Source organism: Gymnodraco acuticeps, unplaced genomic scaffold (assembly GCF_902827175.1).
Source record: "Gymnodraco acuticeps unplaced genomic scaffold, fGymAcu1.1, whole genome shotgun sequence".
NCBI lineage: Eukaryota > Metazoa > Chordata > Actinopteri > Perciformes > Bathydraconidae > Gymnodraco > Gymnodraco acuticeps.
Window position 1 is genome coordinate 453771 of NW_022991985.1, and position 15815 is coordinate 469585.

A 15815-nucleotide genomic window follows, 5' to 3' on the forward strand; every position below is an offset into this window, starting at 1 on the left:
AGGAGTTTTTTAATAGGTTCTTAAACAAGAAATATGTAACCGAGAGCCCGTGTTCCCCAAAACCCTAACCCTAGTGGAATTCAGAATGAGTTGATCCTTATGTTGTTTCCAACCTGGTTCCTCCTCTAGGAGCTGCTGAATGAATGTGATTGTGTGTGATGATTATAAGGAAAGCTGATTCAATAAATACTGTCCTTTCCTCCAATCGTTACTTTTGTCTTGTGAATGGATATTTCTAAAATAAATTACTCAGAATCAGTAGACCACTTGTCATAGTGGTCCTCAATAGATATGGTTCAAAGCAAAGGACAGAAAGCCTGCTTCACACTTACTACACATCATCCTCCAGCGTGACACACTGCTGAAGCTCAGCGGGTAAAAATAGACGTGATGAGAGAGTGAGTGTACGGAGGAGAAACAACTGAAGAAGGAGACACAGAAACAAGGAGGACAATAGAGGGGTGCAGGAATGAGTCATAAAACCCGCAGATGAGTCAGCATTTTAGAACTTTCGTTGGGAAGTCAACGTTTTTCTGAACATGTTTTTGGTTATATGCCTGAAATAAGATCTGTGGTTAACACAAACAGAGATTTTCACATAAAATACATAATTAAGTGCCCAACTGGTGAATGTCTGAAGCTTCAATGTGCCATAAAACGCATGTATTTATTTTAACCTTAGTTTAATAACAGTTTCAAAACATCCAAAACTGGCACCTTACGTTAATGTTCGTATACTGAAATCCAACTGACGGCATTATAAACAACAAGATCAAATGTATTGATTAAAAAACAAAAGTGATCAATCAGGAATTAAGGTGCTTAGATAGTCATACAATTGTTGGGCTATTTTATTTTAGCAATTTTTTTTGGATTCTTTAAATAGTATCGTGTCGTCAAAAAATAGAGACATTTTGAGAAAGCGGCATTTGTGAAGGAAATATTTTTAATATATCCAATATAATCAAATATTATATTATACACACTTACACAGTATATATTATTTCCAAATTCTGTTTCTATGGCAACCAACAAGTAACTAAATGAGACTACTAAATGTCAGCACGACAAACATTAGCCTCCTTTAGCTTAGCGGTGGTGACTTAAAGTCATGTGACCGTGATGTAGTTCCTTTATAGTTTATTACCTTAACTTTTACTTCCAGCGTTTGCATTTACGCTGCAACAATTATAAAAGTGGTGTTAATATGTGGAGATTAACAACAAAAAGTGTAAGTATCATAAATGTGTGTTAGCTAAAGAGTTCATGTTCAGCAATATTCCGAAATCCAATGGTAAAATCCCATAGAGAGGCGAAGTCCCGCCCATCTACTTGGGCCATGGGACCTTATTTCGAAAAAATAATGTATTGAAGTCAATGGGGAGAGAAAGATCATCTTTCGATCCCGTTTGAATTGTGCCATGAATTACACATATGATGTTTGTCAATCTTAAAAAATAATTTCCATGTCAAAAAAGTCACAGTTTGTCGTAAAACTGTTGAAATATAAGACTATGAAAAATACGCAACTAGAAAGACTACAAATCCCAGAGTCGCGTAAGTGAGCACGTTAGTTAGCATTACAGCCTTAGCCTTGTCATTTGTATTAGTCTTAACATGAAGAAACATTAAGTAACCCACAATGTTAAACAGTAAGAGTGGTAGTCATATTTCGTGAACCCTTTGAAGAGTACTGTCACACCGGTGTGATCATTCTATAATACACAGTTTAAGCCCGGATGCCCCCGGGGAGAAATGCTAACGCTACATTAGCATCGCCGATCTTTTTCTACTTCATGCTATCTGCACAAATGGTTGACATTAAACATTAAAAAGACCAGGCAGTTGAGAGAGAATCAAAGGAAGGCAGGCAGGCAGCTTTGCATGACATTCTTCCGGACGTGTTTCATTGTGGTGATAGTGAGGGTAGTCAATCCCTTTTTTGGCAAGACAGTAGTGACGGCCATCTTGGTGACGTGTGTTGTTGTGCGAGACCAGAGTTGTAGTTCATTGAGCGTTTCACACAAAAAACTTTTTTTTTTGTACTTGCAAAATTATCTTTTAAATTGACAAACATCATATTTGTAATTCGTAGCACAATTCAAACGGGATCGAAAGATAACTTTACTCTCGCCATTGACTTCAATACATAATTATTCCGAAATAATGTCCCATGGAGGTTCCCCGGAAAGGATAATCCAAAAATCAGCTCCTAAATTCTAACCCTATCTCCTATTCCCTGACCTCTGAGTGAAACGTCACGGGGTTAAGGGATAGTGGATAGGAGAATTCAAAAGGACTTAGGAGAAGAGACCGCGGTACTTTAGAGAATCCGAATGCACTTTCACTATCCGACGTGTTTATGATGCTCCAGCGGACTTCATGAATGTGCGTCTGCTGCTGTGGGGAAACTATGGAAACTACAGTTTTCTATACAGCGGACTACAACATGGATGTTTAATAAGAAGGAGGGACTACTGTAAACTCATCTAGAGACTCTGCACCGTGCTCTGATGCTGTTGCTTTATGCTTTATGAACGTGGACAACAGAGAAACATATTCTTCAGGACCAAAGTTGGAATTGAAATAAAAAAGGAAAGTGAAACTTATGCTCGTCACCCTCTCCCTCCGGTCCACATTAATACAAATGATCCCAATACGTATGATTGTATGAACTATGAAAAGATCTTAAAATCAATACAGATGTATTTATTATAAACGTTAGTCCTTAACATCTATCACTGTGTATATCACCATTCAAACGTCTTTTAAAAGTTGAACAAACCCCACACAGCTCAGTGAAGACTGTGAGATGTTGACTTTATTTGATCATTTCAGTAAAAACTAACGTTCATATTTCTCTTTTTGATTATAATACTGATGAACGTTCAAAACAAAGCACTTTGGCAACTTACCACATACGTTTTAAAATGCTTAATAAGCACCGTAACTTTCATGATATAATTTCTCCGTCATAATCGGTTGTTTCCGTGAACGGCCGACTGTTCTGTGACGGCAAATGCTGCGGCCGCAAGGCATTGTGGGGCAGCATTTTCTCCTCTCCTTTCGGTGAGGGAGGTCCAGTGGTTCCTAAGCTAAAGGAGGTTATAAAGGAAGTTTGAAACCTCCTTTCCTATCATCTAGAGAATTGGAACGGCACTTATCATGGCTGCCACTGAGGGACTTCCGGGTCATTTCACTCTGTTAGGAAGGTTCCTAAGCTAAATGGACTATTCCACTTCAGCCATGGACTTCGCCTCTCTATTGGCATTTTGTCGAGGGTACCAGGGAGGTGCTAACTCTCGGCCTACAAAAATACGTCATCCCTGCAGCACTCTGTGAGAAAGGAAGGGAGAGAGATCCATCAGACATTCTGAGTCGAGTTCCCTCTGTCTGCCCTCGAGCTGTGCTGCGCCTCCTGGGACAGTCTGTACTCTTCACACTCACACACACACACACACACACACACACACACACACACACACACACACACACACACACACACACACACACACACACACACACACACACACACACACACACACACACACACACACACACACACACACACACACACACACCACACACACACACACACACACACACACACACACACACACACACACACACACACACACACACACACACACACAGTGAGTGCTGTGAGTGTGAATTATGTATCAGTTTGACACAAACAGCCGGCAGCAGAGGAGGCTCTCTTCCTCACCCTGACATGACATCACTGGTTCATACATGGTGCTGCTGCAGGATAATGCTGAGCTGCATTAGCTAGGACCCTCATTGTTCACACTGCTGTTCTGTCTAACGTGATGTGAAGCTCACAATGGATCATCACTTAATTCCCTCAGTCAGGAAGGTTATGTGCTCCCTGCTGGTGGTTCTCAGCTACGACAGTCTGCACACTGATCCAGGGTCAGCCGCTCAATGCTTCTGTGCATTACTGTTGAGGGCTTCACATCCACCTTACTAATGATACGAAACGCTCTCCAACAGAAGTCATGATAAAGTCATAATAATATTATAAATTATTGTCCAGAAGACTAATTCTTACAGAGCATCAACAGGCCTCCTCTTTTTATATTAGGTTTATCAAATACTTTTCAGTCACTATCAAAGTTGATGATTTGTGATTGAATTGTTGTAAAGCTAGCGTTGATATTGACACACGTCCTGCATTGTTTCACATTAAAACATTTCCAAAGGCCATCTTCCAAATGCGATATTAATATTCTTTCATTGAATATTTTCCAATTAAGCATTTCCATGTGTTATTTCCCTTTTGTATTCCGTCTTCTTATTTACCCTTCCAATCGTCTATTGAACCCTTTTTCATTTGAAATATATTGAAATTGTTGGTATTTCAAATTCATGATACCCATCTCTAGGTTTTGCCACTTACTCTTTTCTTTCTGTAATTGTAAATCTTCTACATTGCAGTGTTTACACTCAAATCCATTCCCATGATTGTAAAGGGTCCTGCATGGGCTGTGTGTCCGTCGGGAGTTGACGACACTTTGTTTTAGACTTCTTCTTTTTTAAATCTAAATTGACACGAGAATGCTCTTGAAGATGGTAATATCACAAAGGCTTGTTTATTTGTTATAACTAAACTAAGGGTACGTGATTCTGCCAGGCTGTGCTGTATGATCTGTCTGCAAAGAGAAGAATGTGGATCCGCTGAGACAAAGTGATGAGCATCCTGAAACCAGTGTGTCTGTTAGCTGGAATTTACCAGACCAAAGTTACAGATGATTCTCATCAAATGAGTTGAGACAACAGCAGCAGCAGGCCTTAACAATATGTAGGCCTCAAGCTGAGGGACATTCTGAGAGTTATGGCGTAGGCTTGTGTATTATTTATGTATTCTTTGCACAAGTGTATTGATAGGTTTTATTTGCAATAGCTTACTTTTTAATTAAGTATGAATCTGACATTGAAATCTTCCCGGACACGTTGACCGGCGCGGCACACAGCGCTGCTGAAACTCCACCGACTGCTTCTGACTGAGCACATGTGCGTATGAATAAATCGAATGTGCATATAGAGGGCATGCAGCAAACACTGACACATAGTGCAGACATGTGAGTAGACTCAGACACACACCCATCCCCCCGGGGAGTATGTCCTCATATGACGTAGTGCGGATGGAAATAGACAAAGAGGTAGGGATGCTCTGAGCGCCAATTTTGGGGCAGATCGCCGGAATCAATATCGGCCGATACCGATCGCCTATCTGATCGAGTGGGCGGGGCCTATGGGGATCTTCCATTTAAAGGGATGAATACAACTCAGTTAATGGGGCTCATTCACTGGCGCTTCCACAAACAACAACAAACATAATTATTATATTCAAATGAAGTACATTATTCAAGTTTACATTCACTTTGGATAATAACATGGGAGAAATGAGTGGAAGCGCGCTCTTTTCCTCTCTCCCCCTCTCTCTCTCTCCTGACAGTCTGTCAGTATCTCATGCAGCTCGCTGATCCAGTAATGAGTGACCCGACAGTGAAGAATAAATATATTTATAACTAGTTTAGCTTGTTCCAGAGGTAGATAAAATGGCTAAGTGTGTTAGGTATAACTCTAATGGCGCATTTCCATTGCAGGGCCTCGCTCAGCTTAGTACGGTATAGCTAGGCCTTGCTCACTTTATGCTGCGTTTCCATTACAGTTTAGTAGCTGGGGCAGTAACTATAGTAACCCAGTGTAGGCGGAGCCGTGACGTCATCTTCAATGAGAACCACAGAAAACCAACATCAGCCGTTAGCTCTTAGCCCTCAGAGCTCACAGCTCTTCATATCTGTTCAGAAACTGGACTAAAGTTAAACAAGTACAAACCACAGACTGCCTGTGTCATGGCGAATACAGTCGCTGGTTTATTTATGTCTGTAGGCCATTGTTGTGAGTGTGGACGGTCGGAGCATATACAACGTTAGCTTAGCCAAGCTCCATTTAGAAAACACGCATTTTAAAAAGGTTTTTCGCCTGCAGACTTGTCAAAGCATTAATTCATGGTTTTTACTAACCGGTATCAGTATGTTGTTACTTCGGCATCATTTTGAAACGTGTATTACAATTAAATCACGGTCAAATATGTTCATCTTGTTGTAGTTGTAGCCCCCTTGCCAGCGATTCTCTCTCTCTAGTTTAGCCGACTCAGCCCAGTTGTTGGCCCGCTAAGAACCTCGGTTTTATGGGGCCAGAAAAACTGTGAAATAGTACTCGCTAGCCGGTACTACGCCTAGTGGAAACGCAACCAAAAACGGGCCATGCACGGCACGGCACGCTTAAACCGCGCTGCGCTGTAGTGGAAATGCGCCATTACGGCCCCTACACACGGTGGCGTGCGTTGCCACTTCAACACTTCTGCCCATTCACTTTGAATGGGGTGACGTCATGATTCGCCGAACTGCATTGTGGGAGCAAAGCGTAGCTTCTCTCGCGGTGCTCGCTGCAAAAGTAGAGCAATGTTCTACTTTTGACGCCAATCGAATCATATGCCAGTACAAGCTCTAGCCAATCAAACCGCGTGCTTGTGTGTCTGGGGCGGGAGATGCATGTGATTGGTTGTTGGTCGAGTTTCAGCCCCCTCCGCTGGCAAGCGACAATGCACGCCGCCGTGTGTAGGGGCCGTTACCCCCAGTTTCCACTGGGTCCGTCTGCGCCGTGCTGCGCCGCGTCACGGCTGCGCCGCGGTTTTGGTCCGACCTCCTCTAGCGCCATAACCCACCGGACGCGTCCCAGAAGCGTCCCAGAAGCGTAGCGTCGTGCGTGCAGGCTCGCAGTTTTGTTATTGATTCGGGCATCCTGGACATTTGTACTTCTACAAGAAAGTAAGTAGGCTACGTAGTTAAATGTTTTATTTTTGTGTCTGTTTAAATTGTGTTTATTGAATGGCTCTGTACTGTACCTACAAGTATTAATTAACTTTAAAACATTAATATGTAGTTGTTACCTTCCACTCCACAAACTGCAGCGACTAAAAACCAGGCCTTGTCCTTTCTGATGTTGTCCTTGTAGTAAGCATTGGTTACATCATATAAAATAGTGTGTTTTTCCACTTCCATGATGAAAACCTCGTCGTCCATTGTGCGTATCGTAGTGGAGGTGTTGTGATGAAGGAGGGGGGTCTGCTAAATTAGTATATGTGGGGGATGGGCCTGGCCCGGATGCTCACCTTTCCACTTCCTGCGAGGGGGGGCTGCCTGCCCGACCTTACGGCTGCGCCGCGGCAAAAATAGGATTCATCCTAATTTTAGAGAAGCGCTGCGCCGAGCCGCTTCTGGGACGTTTCTGGGACGCGTCTGAGCCGTAACGCGGCGCGTGTGGTGGAATAGGACCCATTGACTAGAGTGGCCGCGATCCTTAAGACCGCCGCGGCGCAGCCGTAACGCAGCGCAGTGCGGCGCAGACGGACCCGGTGGAAACTGGGGGTTAGTGTGTGTTTCGCTCCGCTCACCGGTCCGTCACAGCGGGTAGAGCTGCAGGATTTCTGCTTCACACGTTGCATACAATTTCATTTTGGACGCCTACGTCTATTTAGCTTACTATTTAACATCTGTAGCGAGGTATGGCTGATTCACAATTTCAAATGACTGTAAATGTAACCAACACTTTCAGACAGATTCATGTAACTTTAAACAGTGGTTGGCACATGGGATGTTTTCATTGGATTTTGGAATATTGCAACAACAACAACAACAAAAAAGCTCTGTGTTAAAGAAACTTTTGGATAATTACATGTTTTGTTCAGCAGGATAATCTCCACATATTGACACCACCACAATTGTGAGTAAATATATTGGTCAGAATTCAAAAGTTAACTTTAGGCCACAACTGACTTCATATCACCACGGCTAAGTGGTTCAAAGTCCTGAATCCTTCGTGACTCCCTGTGGAAATGTGGAATCCTAAAGCTGATTTCTTAGAATGTGTGGCATGTTTGCTAGGGGTAAAATGTAAAGACCATTTTTTAAAAGATCAGGTTGTTTTAACCTAAGTTAGAATGAATAACCCAAAAAAGTACTTGATTCAACGTCATGCGGACATTTTAACACAGCTGTATCAACATGGTGCTTCACCTGGGGGGTATACTACGAAGCAGGATTTTCGCTAAATTCAGGGAAAACTCCGGCTTTCCGGTCCTACGAAGCTGGTTCTCTTTTTAGCAGGCTAGATCTCCATGGTAACTTATGCTTAGCGGCTAACCTGGTCGGGAGCAGGTTAGGTTGCAGGCTAAGAGCTCAACTCAGTGAAAGCACTGCCTGCTGACCAATCAGAGCTCAGTGTGCGGAGTTTAAAGCGATCAAGTCATATTACAGGAGAAAGGAAATACAGAAAAGCTGCCGTCGCAGGAAAGACGGCCGGCAAAAATCACTGACTGTGTGAACGTGAACATTAATAGAATATCACCTCCATCTTCAGAGCAATCTGACTATTATAACATTAGCGTTAAGAAAGCTTACTGAAATATCTGCCACAACATAAGTAACCGGATCAGAGTAACATTAAGTGCAGTCCGAGGCATATCACTTCATAATGTATCATATATTTCCTTATCTGAGTCAGCTGAGCCGTATCTGGCCGTGCAACACTCACAGTGTCACATAGGCCTATAGGCCTACTGTATGCAGAAGGATTATTTTAAGCAACACATTAAGTTGACGAAACACTCGAGTCAAATGTAATTAAAGTCAGATCGTGTTTTGGACGGGGCAGTGATATCATAAACCTGTTAATGTACGCATTCAAACACTTGTTCTGTTACCAGCTGTATTCACCTTGCAGGTGCAGCTCTGTGGCTTTGATCCTGGATAAAGTGTTTAAGTCATGGATGTTTAAAGTTTAACTTCTTCATATTTGACTAATATTATAGTTGACTTTTCATTCAGGAAGTATGACGCTGCGCTGTCAGTGCGCTTCTCCATGTTTGTGATTGGTCGAATGCTCCAAATACCACCCCTTTCATGTGAACGCGCACCTAACTAGATAGGACACGGCTAGCTTGAGCGATCCACTTGATAACCCGCGTCGTCGTACCGTTTAGCGAGAGCGCGTATGTTTTGGATTAGGCCAACCGGCTAACTCAAACATATCCAGGTTAGGTTGAACCAGCTTCGTAGTACAGGCCCCTGAAGTATGGCTCCACACATTTTTATTTTTATTTATGACTACTGCTAGTTACATCTGAATCTTAAGTCTAGCTAGTACTCAAATGATCACTTAAGTAATCAATTAGGATACCAGTACATTGATGATCAACCATGGATAATCAACCCACAGTGTAATGCTTTATCAAAAAAAGTGATAATGTGCGTTTTGATCTGTTTTATATCAGTTAACTGAATATTTTCAGTTTTGGACCGTAAGACGTCACTCAGAGCTATGGTAAACATTGATTGACATTTGTCCGTACTTTCTGACACCTTGTGCTATATACTGAAAAAATATTGATGAATCAATAAACATAAGCCATATTGGACAATACTAATGTGCTGTCACTCAGCAAGTCCAGCATCCAGTGATGGTATCAAGGTGGGGGTTTTGCAATAACCTTGACATTGAAATGCATTATTGATATCAATAATTCCCATATGATAATATTATGCATATGATCCAGCGACTTTAAAATGTCACTATCAATTAATGTTAGTATTCCTTTGTACATTTTTGTACCCTCGTATTTTGAATGTAACTAATGTGTCTATTAAAAAAAACACGTTATACAAAGTTAAACATATATTTGACTGTTAACACAATGTTTCCCCTCGATTCTAATTGAGTTATAACCATAGGGGTTGAGCCAGCCCCAGTATCGAGCAGCAGACAGGTGACTCAGTGTGTTTGGGTGTGTTCTAATCCTTTAATGAGCCACAGTCTGTCACCTTCAACCACGTGGCCACAAATTCCACTTAAGGTATCATTTCTAAGGATTGGGGTGACTCTGAACAGGAACAGCTCTTAAAAATGTATATCAGCTGATTGCCAAATGTATAGGTCACAGAAAGTTTGAATTTGGTTTAAATATAACATCCTGCAGATTAGAATACAATGCAATGCACAATGTAAAGAATTCATTAGAATTGAGTGTTGCAGGATTGACTCCTAAAAAACGAAACATTTATCAGCATTTTTTCACTTATGGTTCCGTTCGAATGCAATGTTTTTCTTCAACTTATTTGTTCAGCTGTCTGGTCTGGTCTGTGGAAAGAGATGTTGTTGTTTTCTCTACATAAAATATAGTTAATAACCATGAATTAGCAACGCTTCAAACTGTCATAAAAATTGTTGATACGAGTGACCTAATGAGGCCACTACATTTATCCAGATTGTCTCTTGAGATCATAGATCTCTTTTTCAAGGGAGAAACATCATCACACCAAACATTAGCCACCTTTAGCTTAGCAGTTGTGAAGTGAAGTCATGTGACCGTGATGTAGTTTTTATATAGCCCAACATTTTGACTTCTTGTAAGTATCATAAATGTGTTTGCCAAATATCTTATTTTCTGTCATATTCCAAAATTCAATGGAAAAATCCCATAGCTTTTTGTTGAGGGAGTCGTTGCGATTCTAACTTCGTCGTCCGGCCAAAATACGTCAACACTGTACCATTTTAATCAACAATATGCCAAACTACTCCACCTTTAAATAAAAACAATGGTTAACTTATGATTTTTTAAATAAAAAATGACTCTAAATTGAAATTGTATTGATCCAGAGGTGAAATACTGCCTCCTATTTCAGGTGCAGAGCCTTCGGAGCAGGCGACTCAGAACTCCAACTTGCATCTTTAAATTTCAGTCTTGCACCTTAAAGGGAAAACTTTGGGCAATCATGCTAAATCCACATCCAAACACACACAATATGTCATAATGTGTGTAATGTCAATGTCATTATTCATAATGCATGATGATTTATCAAATTAAAACCATTATGTGAATTATGTTATGTATTTGTTCTTACTTTGGTGTCATCCAGTGGCAGTATCAAGAGTACTGTTGAGGTGTTCTATTTTGCAGCAGAAGCAATGGCTTAAGACAAGACAAATAAATTAGTCCTTTGTATGGTTCCAAAATGCTGTGTCACATATGCCTCCCATAATGCACCACAATAACATCATTTGTGTTTTTGTCCCAGCAATGTGAATGTCTCACCCCCGGTTGTGCATTCTCTGTTATGAATTTGCGGTCGGAAGCTTGGATAACACTGATGACGTATTTTGTGTTATAATAATTATTTATTTACTTGCCGAAGCTCCACATTACATTACATTACGTTACATTACACTGTTGGAGTAAACTGGGCACTATGAGTGATATTGCTGAGTGTCCCTTTAATACTCCTGTATTTACAGTGAAGGATCTCCATGCTAGGATTATAACTGGGCTAATCAGCAGGCAATCTACATCAGAGCAGGAGAGAGATATCACTCTCTGCTCAACATAACTGAGTGGAAGTGGAGTAGTACATATTTCATTGGCCTCAGTCACCTCTCATCTGCTCCATTCAGCAGCTGAACTGTATGTAACCCCCCAAAACACCCCAGTGCTTATACAGTGATGCTGCTGTTCCCCGGTAGCACAGAGGCGGAGGATGGAAGAGGCAGAGAGCTTTGAAGGAAGGATGACAAAGAGCTAATCTGTTCACTACCGGCATGTTTACTACGGCACTGACTCCATATATCATCTTAACTGAGTCAACGGTTGAGTGTTCATTGAATACCAACATGTTTATAAGTAGGCCTAATACATAGGCCTATAGCCTACAATGAAAACAAGACCTCTGTTATTCATTTCTTATACATTTAAGGTTGCGAATTTTTCTCTAGGTGAAGGGCAAAGGTAGGCCTACTGCCGGTTTTGAGACTAAACGATCGATTCTCATTGTAGACATATTCAAATATATTCCATACAGGAATTCCTGTTTATCCCAAGCTTTATCCCGTGGAGGCTGTTTACTAAAGCGGCCGTTCAGCGGCAGAGGGCGGGAATAAGGGGGTGGGAGGCTGGGTCCTTTGTCCCTCTGCAGCCCCTTCCTCCCCCAGCATGACAGCAGCGCGAACCCCTGCTGGGGCTCTCCCGTGCAAAACATGTGCCCCTGTTTATGTTCAATGTATTGGGATTTATTTCAGAAGTGCAATGTGGATAGTTTAAGAAGGACAAAGGGACGTTTATAAAGACCGGCAAGTTCTTTCTAGAACAAACAGGTCTGTCATAATGACACACACGGCTGCTCTCTGTCACAAGGCACAATAACAGCGGATACTATCAATATTCTTTCTGAGAAACAGCGAGAAATATTGTTGTTGTTTTTTAATGATAATACGGTGCCTTTAGTTAAGTGACAGTGAAGAAAGGGGGAGGCAGAGGTGACGACACACGATAACTGGTCCCGGGCGGGATTCGTACCCCGGTCATCAGGACGGATTCAAACCCGGGGATATGCTCTACCAACTGAGCTATACGACTGGTAATGCATTTCAAACGTGGTGGGCAGCTAACGGCCATGCGAAACCCCTCCAAAGACACAAAGCACTTTGTTCGGGCTCTACTTTCCCGACGTAACACCGAGGCGAGGAGGAACACGTTTCTGTGGGAAACACACTCAGGCACCTAGCTTACACCCGCAGCATCCCTGCTAACCTGCGGGAAAAGCACCGAGGTGTCAGGTACTCACTGCAACAACAAACACCGTGCTTAAACCGAGCGCTAAACAACAGCGTTACTACAACACAAACAAGAGAGGGACGCCAGCGCGAGCAGACAGATTAGTAGTAGCAAATCCGAGGCTGACAAGGGGCTCCCGTAGTCTGCTCCACTCAGCCATAGTAAAGCTCAATGGTTGCTTATTATGTTGGCAGCGACTTACCCGTTTTCCCTGCTCGTCTGCGTTCAGCTCCTCAGAAATAAGTCCACATTGTTGTGTCCCCGCAGCCCTCCGACAGCCCAAAACGCTGAATTTAAAGCACCGTAGGCATCAGTCGGTGTGTAGAAGGGTCTCGTGTGAGTGTGTGAGGATGAAACGCCTTTCCTCCTCTAGGAGCTGCATTGTTGACATTGTCTTGCTGACGTCATGCTGGCCCTCATTCACAACAACGGCCGAGCCCCCCTGCTCTACGGTGATGTGCCCCCCTCCCGTTATACGGTGATGCAGTCTTCTGCTTTACGGTGATGTAGCCCTGTGTTTTATGGTGATTTAGCCCCCTGCTCTACTATGATGGAGCCCCCTACTCTGCGTCTCTGTAGCCCCCCTGCTCTATGGTGATAAAGCCCCCTGCCCTGACTCCATACTGCTTTACTCTTACACATGTTATCCCCCTGGTTGGGTTGCACATGATCATTTGAAAAATGTAGCATGAAACTAAACATGAATAGACCTTTTTGTCATCTGGCTCTCATTCATAAAGACACAAACTAACAGAAGGCATGTTCAACTCTTAAAGACACTTTCTGACGTCTCCAAATGATAAAGGGCTGCTAAACTAACTGATGTCAAGACCCAACTGATCATGTTAAAATATGTCTAATGGGCCAGTCTTAGCCTTATAGCTGTGCAGTGATGACGTATTTTTGTAAATTGACAAACAAAGAGCCAATGGGATTTTTTTATTGGATTTCCAAATATTGGAGAAAATAATCTCTGTGGCATAAACACGTTTATGATACTTACATGTTTTGTTATTTGTTGTTCAGAAGTAAAAAGCTAATGATACGTTCCTTTTGTTAGCCTAACGTTAGCCTACAAAGGAACTACATCACCCTGCATGGCGGCGTGCAACCACCACAAGCTAAGTGAGCTAACGTTCGCCATTTTTATGACATGTGAGCGCTTTGGACGTTCACAAAATTGGAAAATCTCTTAAAATGATATTAACCACATACTTTCTTCCAGGCTAACCGATATCCGGGTGTCAGGAGGACTCCTTCCATCACCACGGTATTGGAGAGATAGATTTGAAAGGGAGAGACAGACGGGATGATTAAAGGGACTTCAGGACGGATTTGAACCTGGACCCCCTCAGCAGGGACTGAGCCCCTGCATTGACCACCCCAAAAATCCAATGTTGAGCTGTTCAATAGCAATAAGAAAAAATAAATGTTGTCCATATTGGGATAGTTACTGAACTCACAAGGCATTTACATCATATGAAATCACACTGTTAAACAGAGAAACATTAATGTGATCAAGTCAAGTAATTCCTGTGAATGGAAATCTAATGTATTCGAAGGTTTGATGTGTGCTGTGTCCAATCCCAACGGGACAGAAGGTACGATACGGTTTCTAATACGGAGTGTAATCCGGAGGGAGCTGGCAGAGCTGCTACATGTTATCAGTTTGCCACAGACAGCCACCTCTTGGGCCTCATTCTGAGCGGCTGGATCCAGATCAGCCCACATTCTCAATGTCAAGATGTTATAAATAGCCAGAACTGATTTGTACAGCTCCTCTGGCAGCTCAGGTCGGCTCAGCGGGGGACGTGATGTTCTCAGCCATGGATCCATGGGTAGTCTGAGAGGGAGCAATGACAAAGAAAAGGCAAACATACACCTCGGAGGATCATACAGAAATGTCCCTACAGAAACATGTGTGTTTGCATTCACAAAATATGAGTTTACATAACACTGTATAATGCTGTGTACACTGCTCTATGATAGTCAATGAAGGAATGTAACTAGTACATTTAGTACCTTATTGAAGTCATATTTGGAAATAATTGTACTTTACTTAATTATATCAGAATGAGAATGAAGTGTATTGCCAGGTACGTCAATAAACTTGATTCTGATTAAATGCTACTTTATACCACTACAATTCAGAGGCACATTTGATAGTTTTCACTCTGCTAGTTATCTAACACTCAACTACTTTTTACATAAAGAACAAACATAAGGCATATCTGATATGATGCAATACTTTAGGCAACTACTAATCCACCTTGATTTAAGTCACTCAAATCGGCTCCACATAGACAAACTATGAAAAATGCTCATGTGTATTTGTTAGCAATAACAACTGTATATAAAACCCATAATAATATAATACTGCGAGTAGAGCCATTTTGAGAGAGAGAGGGCGAGCCAGGGAGTGATCTATTTCCATTGGCCGTAGTTGCAATCATATAAAGAACTTAATATTGAGGTAACTGGTACGGTTTGTATTTTTGTCTTTTCTTTTTTTTAAGAATAAATGGTCATAAAGGTGTGAATCGTTTTTATTCTTTGTTTAAACCTCACAGATTATTTTGGACTACATACAGCCACTATAGTGCCTTCAATTCAACAACAAGTTCTAGCTAGAAGGTGATCCAGATCCAGGAAGGCAGAGGAAGCTGCTGTCTGCATCATAACAGAGGGTGATGGGTTCAAAATCTGTGTGTGTGTGTGTGTGAGAAACCAAATTAGCACAGAGCATGTCAACTGTTGTTGAAGGTAGTACATGGATCTATAAAAGAATCCTGCATCACTATGGCAACTGAAGCCTCACATTTACATGGATGCAGCTCTGGACTGCAGCTCCATCAGTGATCTTTAGCTGAGGGGTGAGGGGCTTTGGGACAAACTGTTTCACCTCATTTGTTTCTCAATTGACCCACAAATCAAAGCAATACTCTCAACATACCTTTGTCCACTTGTACTTCTTCAAATATATGTTTGAGGATGTACATTAAAAAGAGCATGACAGCATTAATATGTGTCATCATTTCCTGTAAAATGTTGAAAGAATGATCTGTGAGATGCTACTAATCAGTCAGTGATTGCACATTAGACCCCTTATGGAATGTATTCAATG

General features: G+C 41.9%; 1 protein-coding gene and 1 long non-coding RNA gene across 2 annotated transcripts in view; one reads left to right on the forward strand and one right to left on the reverse strand.

Moving 5' to 3' along the window:
• Positions 1-13050, reverse strand: part of LOC117536273 (transcription regulator protein BACH2-like) — a 66320-nt gene extending 53270 nt beyond the window's left edge. The window contains exon 1 of the mRNA XM_034201070.1: positions 12894-13050. The gene's annotated coding sequence lies outside the window, so the exon portion shown is untranslated. The remainder of the gene's footprint in view (positions 1-12893) is intronic.
• LOC117536275 lies at positions 12137-15135 on the forward strand. The gene is made up of 3 exons (XR_004567535.1): positions 12137-13169; positions 13752-13816; positions 13917-15135. It is a non-coding gene; the product is annotated as an uncharacterized LOC117536275 (long non-coding RNA).
• The last annotated feature ends 680 nt before the right edge of the window (positions 15136-15815 follow it).